The sequence below is a fragment of the Myiozetetes cayanensis genome, unplaced genomic scaffold, assembly GCF_022539395.1.
Source record: "Myiozetetes cayanensis isolate MyiCay16 unplaced genomic scaffold, myiCay2020 scf4, whole genome shotgun sequence".
NCBI lineage: Eukaryota > Metazoa > Chordata > Aves > Passeriformes > Tyrannidae > Myiozetetes > Myiozetetes cayanensis.
The window spans coordinates 50,543,219-50,556,641 of record NW_026087631.1 but is presented as its reverse complement, the minus strand read 5'-3'; the positions used below and the strand labels follow the sequence as shown (position 1 = coordinate 50,556,641).

The 13,423-nt window shown below is 38.0% G+C and overlaps 1 protein-coding gene across 1 annotated transcript in view; it reads right to left on the bottom strand.

Annotated features, from left to right (window-relative positions):
* Positions 1 to 13,423, bottom strand: part of LHFPL2 (LHFPL tetraspan subfamily member 2) — a 114,645-nt gene that overhangs the window by 16,986 nt on the left and 84,236 nt on the right. The gene's annotated exons all lie outside the window — the stretch shown is intronic.

The following is a 13,423-nucleotide window of genomic DNA, read 5'->3' as shown; positions in this document are numbered from 1 at the left end:
TGCTGCCTTTCAACAGTAGCTAATGACATTCCCAGAGTTACACTCCTCTTAGTAAAAGAGGTAGAGACCATTATACTTCCAACTCCTCTCCAAATATCAGCCTCAAAATAACAAATGGGTCATCGCACATGCCTCTCTGCTTGAACTAAAACAGTGTTGCCTGAAAGCAAGGGTGGGAGCAGGAAATGCCCTCACATTACCCCTTCCATGATGAGAACATAAGGCTTCCAAGTTTTCCTTACAAAATCCAAAATACCGACATTGAACTGGAGGCAAGAGAGTGAAGAACCAGATCTGGACCTCACTGCTGCCTTGCTGCCAAAGACTAAGTGGTCAGCAGATGCCAGGAAAACAGACATCCCCAGTATTTTTTTAGTTTTGTCATGGGGTTGGTATTTAATTTCTTAGAAGTTTCTGAGTCCAGCGGCTGACTACTAGTCCCACTGAATGCAAAATGAAATGCACACCCACAACTTCACACATTCAGAATTTCATCCAGAAATTTCTACTCCCTCCTGTACTAGTAGTAATGAATCATCTAGATCTGCAGATTCCCTTGGTATAAAGGGCAATTTGTCTTCCTTAGTTCAATGTTACGGCACTGCCTTAAAAAAAGGCAAAACATATTTAGTTGTGCTTTTAGACATACTGAGATAACAGTTCAGGTAATTATCCTTTTTTAGGGGGGAAAGTGTGAAGTTTTCAAGCAACCTGGCATACTAATGACTCAAATACACCCTGTGTAATAACAGAGAGCTGAAGTGTCAACCTTCCAAAAAAAAAAGTTAATTTGCTCAGTATTTCCACTTTAAATAATGACTGGAATGTAGGAAATGTCCACTGAAAATCTACATTCTTCTGATATCATCTGCATGATTAAAGAGAATTTAATTGAAGATGTCTTTATTTTTTTAACAGATGCTCCAAAAAGCTCTAAAATCTGGTTTTCTCTGAAAGAACTACACCCATATGAATTCCTCATATTTGTAACTCCAGGATTTTAACTGAGATGCAAGGGACATGAGAGCTGGACATTCATCATAGCTGTTATATAGCTCTTACTGCCTTTTCTGTACCTGCCTACTCTGAACCTGTTTATTGAACAGAGATGAGAACAAAGTTCATATTTACACAGGTAGGTGGAAATTCCAAATGAACACTGGCAGTCATAAAAGCATATCACTCATAACATGAGATCTTATCCTACAAGGAAAGACCAAACCATGGAGTTCTTTTCCAATTGAAACATAAGTGCAGGAGTAAGTTGCATCAACATTTTAAAACAGTATCTCCAAAAAAGTCATTGCATAAGCAGAACAGCCTGTTTAAAGATGATGCAGAGGTCATGTCAAATCTTAGGAGTTCCCTGAAGCATATACTTCCCTGTTGTACGACACAGGGAACTTAGCAGCATCTAAAAGATAGTTAGTAGATGTCATTGAGAACTACAGTTCAACTGAATATACTTTGGTTTTCATTAAAATCTTCACAATTGGGATTTTCCCAGACAATGAATGTTTTTATTCTGGTGCAAAACATATGCAGAGCAATGTACTCTTATTCATGGGAGAACTGCTGCATAAGTTTATTCTTGCACTAGTGATGCCCTGAAATGAGATAACCACTCACCTTTTTGTTAGCAGACAGACTTATAAAAACTTATAAAGCAGGACAGTGAACACAGAGAGGAGGGGCAGAGGCATCTCTTCTTTCTGAGATTTAGCAAGGAAAGATCGCAGATAGAGTACTGGAGAAAAATTACAGTTCAGTCACATTTTAGTTAACCTTTTCCTTTCAACAATCTCTTCCCCGCACCTTGGCTTTCCCAGTGAACCTAACCAACCATCACATGGCTCCAACAATATGTTAGTGCCATACCCAGAAGCCTTTCCAACAACTGGGTGTGCTAAATACCTGTGCTTCATGAAACCTCACTCCAGCACTCTGCTCCACCCTTTTTTTTTCTTTTTCATTTCTGCTCAACAGAAACTCAAGCTAGGCCCTTGCAAGGCTGAAAACTGGCTGTTTATTCTTCCACTCAGTTTCCCATCCCTTAACAAGTTTTTTCCATAACAGAACTGTATGTTCTTCACAGAACACCACTCAATATCCATTTCTGACCTGTTGCCAAAATATTTGCTTTGACAACCCAAATTCAAAATATACAATGGTTCTTTAACCCTTTTGGTATTAACTAATTCAAAATAACTCTTGCTGAATAAGCAGACTACAAAAAGTAGCCCCACCCCTTAGCCATTTGGGCTCCCCCTTATTTTACTATCGCATTTGAATTGCACAGGAGAGGAAGGAGGTCATCCACACGAGGAAGCAAGGGTCCCAGGAGGGAAACAGTCTTGCACAGCAAATGCCTGCATGAGCTGCACACCATGGCAGCACAAGGGTCCTGGCAGTGCCCTCCTGCCCTACCATATAACCCACCATTCCTTGTCTGGATGGCAGAGCTCTTGGATGGATCAAACCTATACCTTCAGCCTCATTTACTTGGCTACTGGAACCATGCTCATGGTAAGGCTCTGCATTAAGTGAAGTTTAACACAGTGAGAAGATGTCAGTGAGAACATCAGATCCTCACAGCATCCAGAGAGAATAAAACTGAGTTCTCAAATGCGAAAATATTTTTGTTGTTTTCATCTAACACAACAAACCATCTTGAAACATTGTTAAAACTTTCTCTTCAGATGCAATTTTGACAGCCAGATACTCTGCCTCCAGTCGTACTTTCACATCTCTATCTAGTGAGGACCGTTCAGCTGTTGCCTTTTACTATACAGTGTTCCGACATACAAAGTATATAAACAACATCTATTTTTCTGAACTAGATAAAGAAACACACTTGCCTTCATTTTGCTTACAGTGCCAAAACCAGAAAGTCAGAAGCTGATCCAAACTACAATATTTGAATTAAGGTTTTGATTTTACAGATGTTGAGCTGCAGAGCTTTGCTTTGGCATACCAGGCAGATAGGAAGGAACAGCTGCAAAGTTCAAATCTGAGTCAATCACACCACGGCTGTTTATTTTAAAAAGGTGTCCAACGAGCAGTGTACAAGAGAACCACAAGTACCCTCCAGAAAAATGTTATGGTCAGTCCTTCATTCTCCCCTTATGATTTGACTTAAGACAAAAGCTCAAACTAAAACCTATGATTCAGCTTTCATCCTTTCCAGCCTGGTTCTCTCAGCTCAAGAGTAAGAATAAATCATCTTTAGATAAGTGGCTTTTGGCTTGGCTTAAGCAAACAGCTGAATGGAAGGCCACACAGACTGCTGAAGCCACCCTAGTTTATAAAATAAATCCAAGCACAGTTAGACATTTTCTTCTAAAGCTTGGTGGAGTCCAAAGCACCACTGCATAGAGGAGTTTCTAAACCTTGGTTACAATACACAAGCTCGAGCATCTCATAATGCAAAATGTGCAAATCTTGGAAACCTGGGATCTGCTTTCTCTGAAACTGTTCATTAGCAGTTATAAACTCTCTGAAAATGCTTTGAACTGTGAGAGTGGAAAGGGCTCCTATTTGTGTTGATGTTTGCAGACTCGTTTAAAACAAACAGAAAGAGGCTCACACACTAAGATTCAATTACCTCAAGCTGACCCCACCCAGGTCGACATGAGCTCCCACTTTATGCAGCTTCCATCCATGCATGTTGCTGGACAAGCAAGCTGGTCAACTGTGAGCTCACCCTGCCTGGCAGAGTGAACCAACCATCAAACCACAGACAAAGGAGGGACTACACTTAAGACAATGTGGTATGAGCATTAGACATTACTCATTTTCTGAGTGAGTGATAAATGTGGGTAAATAAACTTCTCCTCTCATTTGGTCCTCTCACCATTCTTCCAAGAGCTGCTGTTCAGGAGGACATGTCAGGATTTTGCCAACTTCCATGCAGTCTTTTTTTCAAAGCAGTGGACCAGACGACAAGCAATTTCTCAGGAGACAGAACCATGAACACCAACTCACCTCGTTAAAGGTGCACCTCTGCATTTCTATTCACACACCTAGAGGTGACTTGCAAATGTAAGAAAAGGAATATTCATCACATTACCCTATCACAAGAGAATAGGGACAAGGTTTAGTAATTAAGGAAAAAACACTTGTCCCAAGAAGTTTGGAGTAGGTTTTCTGTGCAGAACACAACGAGCTCAGCTGGCACTGGTTTCTGGTAAGCAGTGCATACTCACCACAGGAAGCACCTGGACCAAGAAGAGGGAAGGACACTTGGATACTTCAGTTTGTCTTTGTTTTGCTTTTTTAAATGCAACACATTTCAAAGTCATCAAAAATATTCAGGGTCAAATAACAAAACAGGAGAAGATGCTTTAAAGCTGAAGTGGTTGCACAGTTTCAAACAAACAGCAGAGAACAAGCAAAGGATTCCCTCCCCCTCCAACCACCTTCATATTTTCCTCAAATTACTGCCTACTAAAACAACATTCCAAAGCAGCACTTTTTACTTGAAGAACAGAGAGCAAAGCTTTTATTAGTCATCACTTGTGAATTAAAGAAAGAGAGCAAGTATTTGCATATCTCATAAATATTTAACTGTTATAAACCTGCACAGGCATATTAATGAGTGCATTATTGTGACAGGTGGTTGAAAACATGTCAAAATCTGTTCATAGACAGATGAATTTCACTGGTAATGGAAAGAATGTAGACTTACAATGCATCATGTCTTATTCGTGCTGGCACAATGTAAGATATGAAATTGAAAACTAAAATATTTTGCAAAATAGTCAAAACTCACTGAAGTATCCTAACCAAATCCCTATTTTCTTGCCTTTCATTTGAATTGCCCTGTTTACTTTAGCCTTTTCCTACCAAAGGCAGAGCTTGTAGATGCAAAATTTAAAGTAAACTATCTTACATGTGCCCAAATACTCTGTACACCAACAAGTGAAAAATAAATATAAAAATTTAAAAAAATGCTGACAATGAATGTTGTTCTCCTGAAGCTATGCAAGATGTTTATTCCATCTCATCTTGCAGGTGCTATGGAAAATGCTATTTAATTACAGGTGGATTTGCTTCCAGAATATGTCACTGTAAAAGAAAAATACAAAACCTCTTTCCAACTTAAAAAAAAAAAAAGGCAGTTGAAATATACTATTCTTTTTCTGACCTCATTAAAAGCCATGGCAAAAATCCCACTGACTTTAATGAGACCAATACATCACTGAAAAATCACTACAAGAATGAGAGTTTCCAAATTTTCAGACCAACTGCAAGGGAGGTTTAAACACAGGATTCATTTCCCTCTTTCCTCATCCAGACAAAACTTTGCTTATTGCCTCCCCACTAAGAGGAAATCAAGCTAACTCAAATTTCCAGCACAAATTCTCAAGCAGGAGATTTGTTCCATTGCTCTGTATTTATTGACTTACAAAATTCCTTAAACCTACAGCCATTACGTTGTGTTTTGAAAACTTACTCAAGATCTTTTGTAATTCCAAAATTTATTAAAACCTACAATGCTAAGAAAAGCTAATGTGTAGTATTTCTATTGTTGCTATCTTAGGAGAAAATTACACATCACATCAAAAATCATCACTAAGGGAGCAATCTTGGCTACAATTAATGATAGTCTAACTGCTCAGGAATTTACCAACTGGGAGTGAAATCATGAGTTTCCTTTCCTACTTTGATTTGTCACTAGTTCACTTAAGTCTCAATCTTCAAAAGTCTCATCTGAAGATCCCTTTTGTGGTTACCTACATTATCACCTCTGTCAAGCAGGGCCAAATATTCCGCATGTTGTGATTACTTGTTACAACTCCTAACTACAGCTTCTAAAGGAGCCTGATCAGATGAATGGGTAGGTTAGGAGGGAAATAAGAAGTCAGAAGGAAAGAACTACTGATATTTGGCAGTAACAAATCCTTCCTATTTTTATATAAAGGATTTTTACACTAAGGATTTTTACTTTAAAAGGCTATGGCTGTTTAAATAGTTAATAGTATATGCATCAGCTAAAGCATTAGCCCAAAAAAACCTGGAATCTGTGCTTGTTGTAAAAAACAATTCACTCCCATGACTTCATCATGACAGATTTGGAACTACTCTTAATAATTTATTAATATTGTATTAAGATATTTATTATACTAATGTATTGGTTATTGTTTAATATGAAACTAGTGAGAAAAAACAGGCAGGGAAGGAAAGAATGACTCAGTTATGACACTTCTCAGCAAACTCTGGGGAATTGCTTACTAAAAAGACAATACTAAGTCAGGAAAAGCCTCACAAACACAGCAGATCAAAGATCTGAGGACTGTTTAGGAAGGAACTGTCTTTCAAACTGAAAGGAAGAGAAGCTGGTTTAGACAAACAAGCTTAAGAGAAAGGCACCTATCAGAGGTGCCTATTGAAGTTAGGCCAACATGGGATACCATACTGAGTTTCTCACTGGCCTTTAGGCAAAGCAGAAAGCCCTGCGAACAGCCTTGGCTCCCTGTGTGAAGGAAACACTGCTTCAGTTAATTCTCAAAAGGAAACCATTGCAGTATGTCCTTTCACATTTGTGGCTCTCCAGCCTGTCTGAACAGCCAGGGGCGGGTCATGCTTCAGCTGACGCAAGATCTAAGGCTGTTAGACCCAAGGATTGCCCTTTGTGAGCAAGTGTTTGCACTGTTACTCACTGCAAATGCCTGTAAATAATCTTCTACATCAGTAGTTTCCTGAAAGTCACCACTTAGAAAACCACCTCAGAGGTATCGACTGCTCCCCAGGTTCATGATATGTAACATTCCCATAGCAAGGAAAGGACACACAGCTGGCAGAACAGGATGCACTTTGGATCTTTGGACCCAAACCCCACAGCTCAAGCAAACGATGTGCTACAATACCAGTAACAGACGAGGTAGAGAACCTATTGTGTTTCGAAATGTACACAATAATTTCTGTTCTTCTTAATTCAAACTGAAAGTGAAACGTCCTTCAAAACCAATCAATACAGACAAGCAGCTCAGCACAGTAATACAAAAAACTCAGGTACATGACAGGAACACCTTTGTTGACCGAACATAGACTTGTGGTTGTATTAGAACTGAGGAGAACTAGTGGCTCAAGTAACTGAAAAGGATTGTGATATATTAGAGCTGCCCTATTTGTGTACTGACAATGACATCTGAAGTATCTGAGCACCACAAAGAGCAGTAAACTTGAAAGAAGTGCAGGAAACCCCCTTTTTTGGTCTGGAAAAAGGCAGTGGACTCAGAGAGACATAAGCATATCTCTGTGAACATCTCCTGAATGTGAGCTTTAGCTGTTGCTAATGGTTAACCTCTTAACCGTGGCCAAAGAGAGAAGAACTGAGATGTTTTCAATGCTGTACATTTCATTAACCAATAATTAAGGAATGCTGTGTTCAGCAGGGATCTCTAAAGTTTAAAACAGAAGCTCATCACAAAGGAAAAAATCTAGACTAATAATTGAAATTCTGGAAAACTCAGAGCAAGAAACAAAAATAAAGAGATGATTTACTTTAGCAACTTGATTCAATTCTAAAGCCAAGATTAGATATACTTCTACAAGCTGAGCCTTGTGCAAAATTCTGGTTTGTTTTAATGCAGTTTAACTTGCTAGACTACATATGGCTAGCAGCCCTCTTCTGTACTTAAAATGTATACAACCATGAAAATGGATAACTAATCTGGAAATGATCTTTAAATATCAGCTTAGCTACTAGATCTCCCTATTGCATTTCAAGTTCTATGTAAACGTAAAACTTCAGTACAAAATTAAAAGTACAGTGTAAGTATACAGTACACACAACAAGTTTTACAGTTCATAATGGAAATTTTTTTTCAAACAATTCTAAACAGTGCATCGTATTTTGTACATAGGTAATGGTAATTTTTAGCATTAGTTGGTTCTTTAAAATACATGGTTGCAAATTATGAATTGCATCATCTGTTTACTAATAAATGCCCTCATAGAAAAACAACTCATTTCATAATGGGCAAAATTGGGTAGGTTTGAATAAATCATTAAGAGCATGTACAACGTTGAAGGCAAATATGGTCATGCAGACTAGCCATGTATTTAAACAATTATCAATATTTTACTGAGAATCTTGTACTATGAATCCACAATCTAGAACAAACCTCCTAGTTTACACAGAGCATATTTGCTGTAATTTCAGGTGAGTGAGTCTTTGTCTATTTAGTTATGTTAAGATTGGAGAATTAGAAGTTCAGATAATGCAAGCAAAACCAGTTTAGGCTAAAATGAACTATATTGAGAAAACCAGTATTTTCTCTGTTCATTTGTTTTTATTGTTTTGTTTTTCAAGATGCTCAGCCCTAATGTTCTCTCTCTTCTGAGCAACATAGCTATGAGATGTCCAAACCATTGAGGGAGAGAAGAGAAAGAAAAAAAATCAAAATAGACAAAATAGACAACCTAACATAGGTTAGGATAGAGAGGACAGAAACATGCAGGTAGAGATAAAAAGACCAATACTATAATCTCTAAAGGAGGGTGGGTTTTTTGTTGTGAAATGCTTTCCACTAACTGCTGCCCATTATTAAACTTCAGATCTCTTGACAGTGCATAAAATCCTGCTACCTGACACAGTTAAAAGTTTTGTCTTCGATATTCATATAGTAAAAAGACTTAAAAACATTCTCTCCATGGAAAATCACTTTCCAGTCTTCCTGAATAAAAGCTGAATCAGAAGATTCATCTATTTTAGCAGAGAAAAGATTAAAAGATTTTAGCAGAGAAAAGTTCTTAATTTACTTAGAGGTAGCCATAAAAATATTTATATAGAAGGTAAAATTCTGAAATTATCCTCTCAAAGCATTAAGAAAAAAGCCCAGACTGTAACAAACTCCCCAATCCACTGAATAAATCAAAAGGGAAACAAAACATCTTCAGTGCACATTCAGCACCTTGCCAGTCCCCAAAAACTGGTTGGAAGAACAGTGTCTGCAACACTTGCAGATCATCAGTTTGGCATCTACTGTGCCAAACAAAACATGAACAGGTTAAACCAACTACTTGAGTCCTTGGTCCTGTAATCACTTTTTTCTGAGCTCTGATGATGGCAGGAGTAAGAGAGAAGAAGCTCTCAAAGCTTGCTGGTGCAGCCTGGTCCATTTGCAGCACAGCCAAAACAAAAGATTTAACTGGATTGACATAATTTGGAAAATTACCTCATCTGAGTTGAGCTGTGAAATACCAATTTGCTTGAGATGACATAACTGCTGTTGCAAAATCTAGGTTCCTCTGCAGCTCTTCTAGAAGGAGGGCTTTGTTTTAAGGCAGAAGTGAGAGGCTCTTAAAGCAGACGGTCTTGGGATGTGACCAGAGGCCAGCTGGTACACATGAACAAGTGGTTCAGAGCTGTCAGCAGTGCTGCAGCAGCCTCCTGGCAGCAGGTTGTGCTCACAGCTGCAACTTGTGCCGTGTGCCCTTGATGGTCTGAGATCCACGTGGACTGCTTACCTTTGTATTTGGAAAAATTCACTGTGTACCAGGCTTTGATAGTGGAGCTGGCTTTGATACTGACACTGGCTTCATTGCTGGTGTCATCTGGTACTGCTGCTAATGCCTGTTTTGGTATTGCGTCATTTTGCAGTAATATTTTAAGATTTGTAAGAGACCTATACAGATTGGTGCAGGAGATGAGTGGCAATTGTGTTTCTCTGCTTTCAAGGTGTGTGTCTCACATATGTTTACTGAACATGTTTTTCCCAAGAAAGGAAAGAACTACTTTGTTCCTTTTTTTGCTACAATCAAAATCTACTATCATATTTAGGGAAGGGAACATAGAAGGCAGATCAGATGGAGCTGTATAGTTTCAAAACCAAACTTAGGGTAATTCCTGCCTTGTAAGCTGTATTTGTATTTGCTCATCATGATCATGACTCCGGCAGTGTGAGGTAAGACTTCTATGAGTCTTTGCAGCTGTTGAAGCATTGAACTTTTCAATGCTTTTACAAAATATGTAAGTAGGGCATTGTTATTCACTACAGGGGGTTTAGCAAATTATTACAAAAATTCTGAAGCATTTTGAAGACTTTGAGACTTGCCCAATATCTTGTCTTCTAAATCAGAAACTGAAGAGGCTGAAATCAGAAACTGCAGCCAAATACTGCTTGCAGCATGTGCACACCCCTGATTCCCTGTATTCCACAGACACTGCCTTTTACGCACGAGGGCTTAAAAGCAGTTGAAACTGCAATGAAATATGCATATACAAGAACAAGAATGCATATAGCTCCTTTCTCCAAAGGTAGTAAAACTTTTGTGTACCAGACTTTGGCTTCTTTATGAGCTGTAACAAGAAGACTATATACAACTTGTCAAGTTGGTTAGTTTGTAAAAGTGAACAAACAAACAAACAAACATTACAGGTTGGGTTAGATTAGATGTGTGTGTCTGAAATGTAAAACTAACACTCTGGTCACAGTTATACCTAGTAAAACAATCCCCTCCCTTGTTTTCAAACCCATCTTTTTGTTTAAGGATATTTTTTTTACAGGAAACTATAAAAAGAAACAATAAACAGAAAGTACTTAAACCACAAGCAAATGCAAGGAAGAGATAAGGTGAAATACTAAAAATAAATCTGGAGCAGCTGCAAGTTGCTGAGGAAGGAAAGTAACAGTAAAACATCCATGCCTTTATGCAAATGTAGTTAAAAAGAAAATAAGTAAATAGGAATCAGGTGGAGAGAGGAAGAGAGTGGTGGAACAAAGCACAGTATGAGAACGAAAACACAGGGTGTTAAAATAACCTGTGCAGGAAAGCTGTATGCATAAGCACAGGCCAATGCAGTATTACCATACTCAGAGACAATGACAGTGTGCTAAAATATGAAGAGGAACAACAGAACTTACAGCCTGCGTGCTGTGTATTCATTGCTGCGTCCTACACCTGGGCTCACAGCGCTGCCATTCCATCCAGGTGGGGTGGATAGCAGAGAGCATTTCCCTCTCAATCCTGTCAAATGACAGCCTAAACCCCAAAACTTAAGACAGTATTTCTTAGGAAGGAGAAGACCAAAAAGGGTCTTGGAGCAAGCAGGTAGTTATCCCTCTGTACAATTTAAATTATATTTTGTCTCCTGAAAATACTATGAAGCAATGCACAGAAGAATGCTGCTGAAGACAACTGGAGTTAGACTAAATCTGGATGCATCCCTTTATCAAACCCTGAACAATTCAGTTTCCTAAAGGTAGGCTACCACTGAAAGTCATATAACTGAGGGATCACAGCACTCAAGAGTTCAATACAGCTGCTAAAATTCACTACCTTTTTTAATTACTCTGCAGAGTCACGTCCTGAAGATTAGTATGAGCAAACACTAATATTGCTCAGAAAGCAGGAATCACCCTGAGATTCATTTTGAAACCATTCAAAAACAAGTGTTTAGCAGTACTATACTAAGAAAAACATTGATGACTTGTCCGTTTTCCTATTTGCTTTCTGAGACAGCAGAGACAAAAAAAGCATTCATTTAGGCTCATTGGTAGTGTACTTATGTACACTTATCACTCAAGAACAAGCAATTTCTTTATAAGACAAATGAAGGATGGAAACAATTAACAAAGAAAACCACTTTTTGCCTTTTTTTTCTTCCTGTCTTGGTAGACACAAGCCATATTTGCATCAATAGTGAAAAAACAGGGATACTGGTTTTGAAAAGCATGCAATTTTAAAAAAGCACATGATTTAAAAAATACACTATACCTCAGCTGATTAAGTGAGGTAGCATACAAAGAACATGTACTTTTAAAGGATATTTATATTTAACCTGATAAAATTAAGCATTAGCATAGAGCAAATTTTTAAGTCTGACAATATAACTACAAGTACATGTAAATTAATTCAAAGTCATGCTCTATTACAGTTTCTCAGGGAGGTGTTATCCCAATACAGATAAACCGATGCTCTGTAAAAATTAGACAGAGAGAAAATAGAGAGTACGCCCCACCCACTTTTTTTTCCCCAGCCATGAAAGTCAGAAAATGAAGCCCTATTGATTCCAACAATAAAATTCAGGCAATGCTCACTGGACAGGGGTGAAGAGATGGGGGGGTATGTTTTATTTTGTTTCATTTTGAAAAAATTGCTAGATATATTCTGCACTAACTTGCCATGCATACTACTACTTAGCTCCTAGTTAAAATAAAATTGTGGCTTAAAGCACAAACCCAATACAGACTATTATACTGATCTTTGACCTAGTAAAGTGCTTTCATGTACCCACCAGAATATTAAGACACAAATCCCTCTGGTTAGTGACATTGTCTGAATTCGGTTCCCAGAAGAAACTAATACACAATATCAAGGCTGTAGACATATCAGGTTTCTCAGCTACAGCAAAACTTTTGAAATGATAAATATGTTTACATAAACTCTTTTTTTTTTCTCCTAAGCAGAAAGATTTCAAAGGATATACTTAGAAATGTTCAGTATAATCTAAAAATTCTAACTTAATTGCCAACAGTTTATGAACTCATTATTTCCATGAAGCTTGCCTAGCTATTTGATCACAGGGAATACAAGCATCTTTTGACAATTAACATGCATCTACAAATGTGATCTTGGAAACAAAATAACAAGTGACTCAGTTACTATGTTTTCACTTAGATCGGTGGTATTCAGGAAGTGAGACTCTGATTACTAATCATCTGAGAGAGCCCTTGAAATGATGAGTGACGTCTTAAAAGTTCAGAAGAATAAGCATGCATCATGAAATCACTGGGAACAGTTTCTTAAAGAAAACAGGTGATGGAGAAACTTAGTTGAAGGTGAATGTATCACTGCATATCTGTCACATCCTGACTAACGTTTTGAATACAAGGCTGAGCACCAGCCCTCTCCATGAAAGCAGGGTTGCTTGTTCTTCCTTTTCACAATTAAAACCCACACTTACATTACATTTACATTGTCCCTATATGCTGTTAACACTAGAAGACTACCTATGTAATGAAAAATCCTGTGCTGTGTTGCCATATTGTGAGCTGAGACCGTGGCTTACACTAAGTTAACCAAGCACCTATCAGAAGGTACAAACAATTAGGGGCTTCCCAAGACTGCATTTCGAAGAAACAGACACATCTGAAAAGACAATGAAAAAAAATAGAGCAAGCTAAAACTGATTAAATCAAAGATAACCCTCAAAACCTTTCACTGTAAGGTAGACATGATCTTTAGTAAAGAAATTCAAGAGGCATCCAAGTAGAGGGATTCAATTTATTGAAATAGAAGTCAGTAACTGGATCTGCCTATAGCAATTACATATCATAAATACAATGAACTTGAAGACTTGGTATATATCAAGGGCTATGAATTAACTAAGACCAATGAGATTAAATGAGGAAATGGGCTAATAGGATACTGATGCACTTTGAAAAAGCTTTGCTGCTTTCTCAGTTAGAAATAG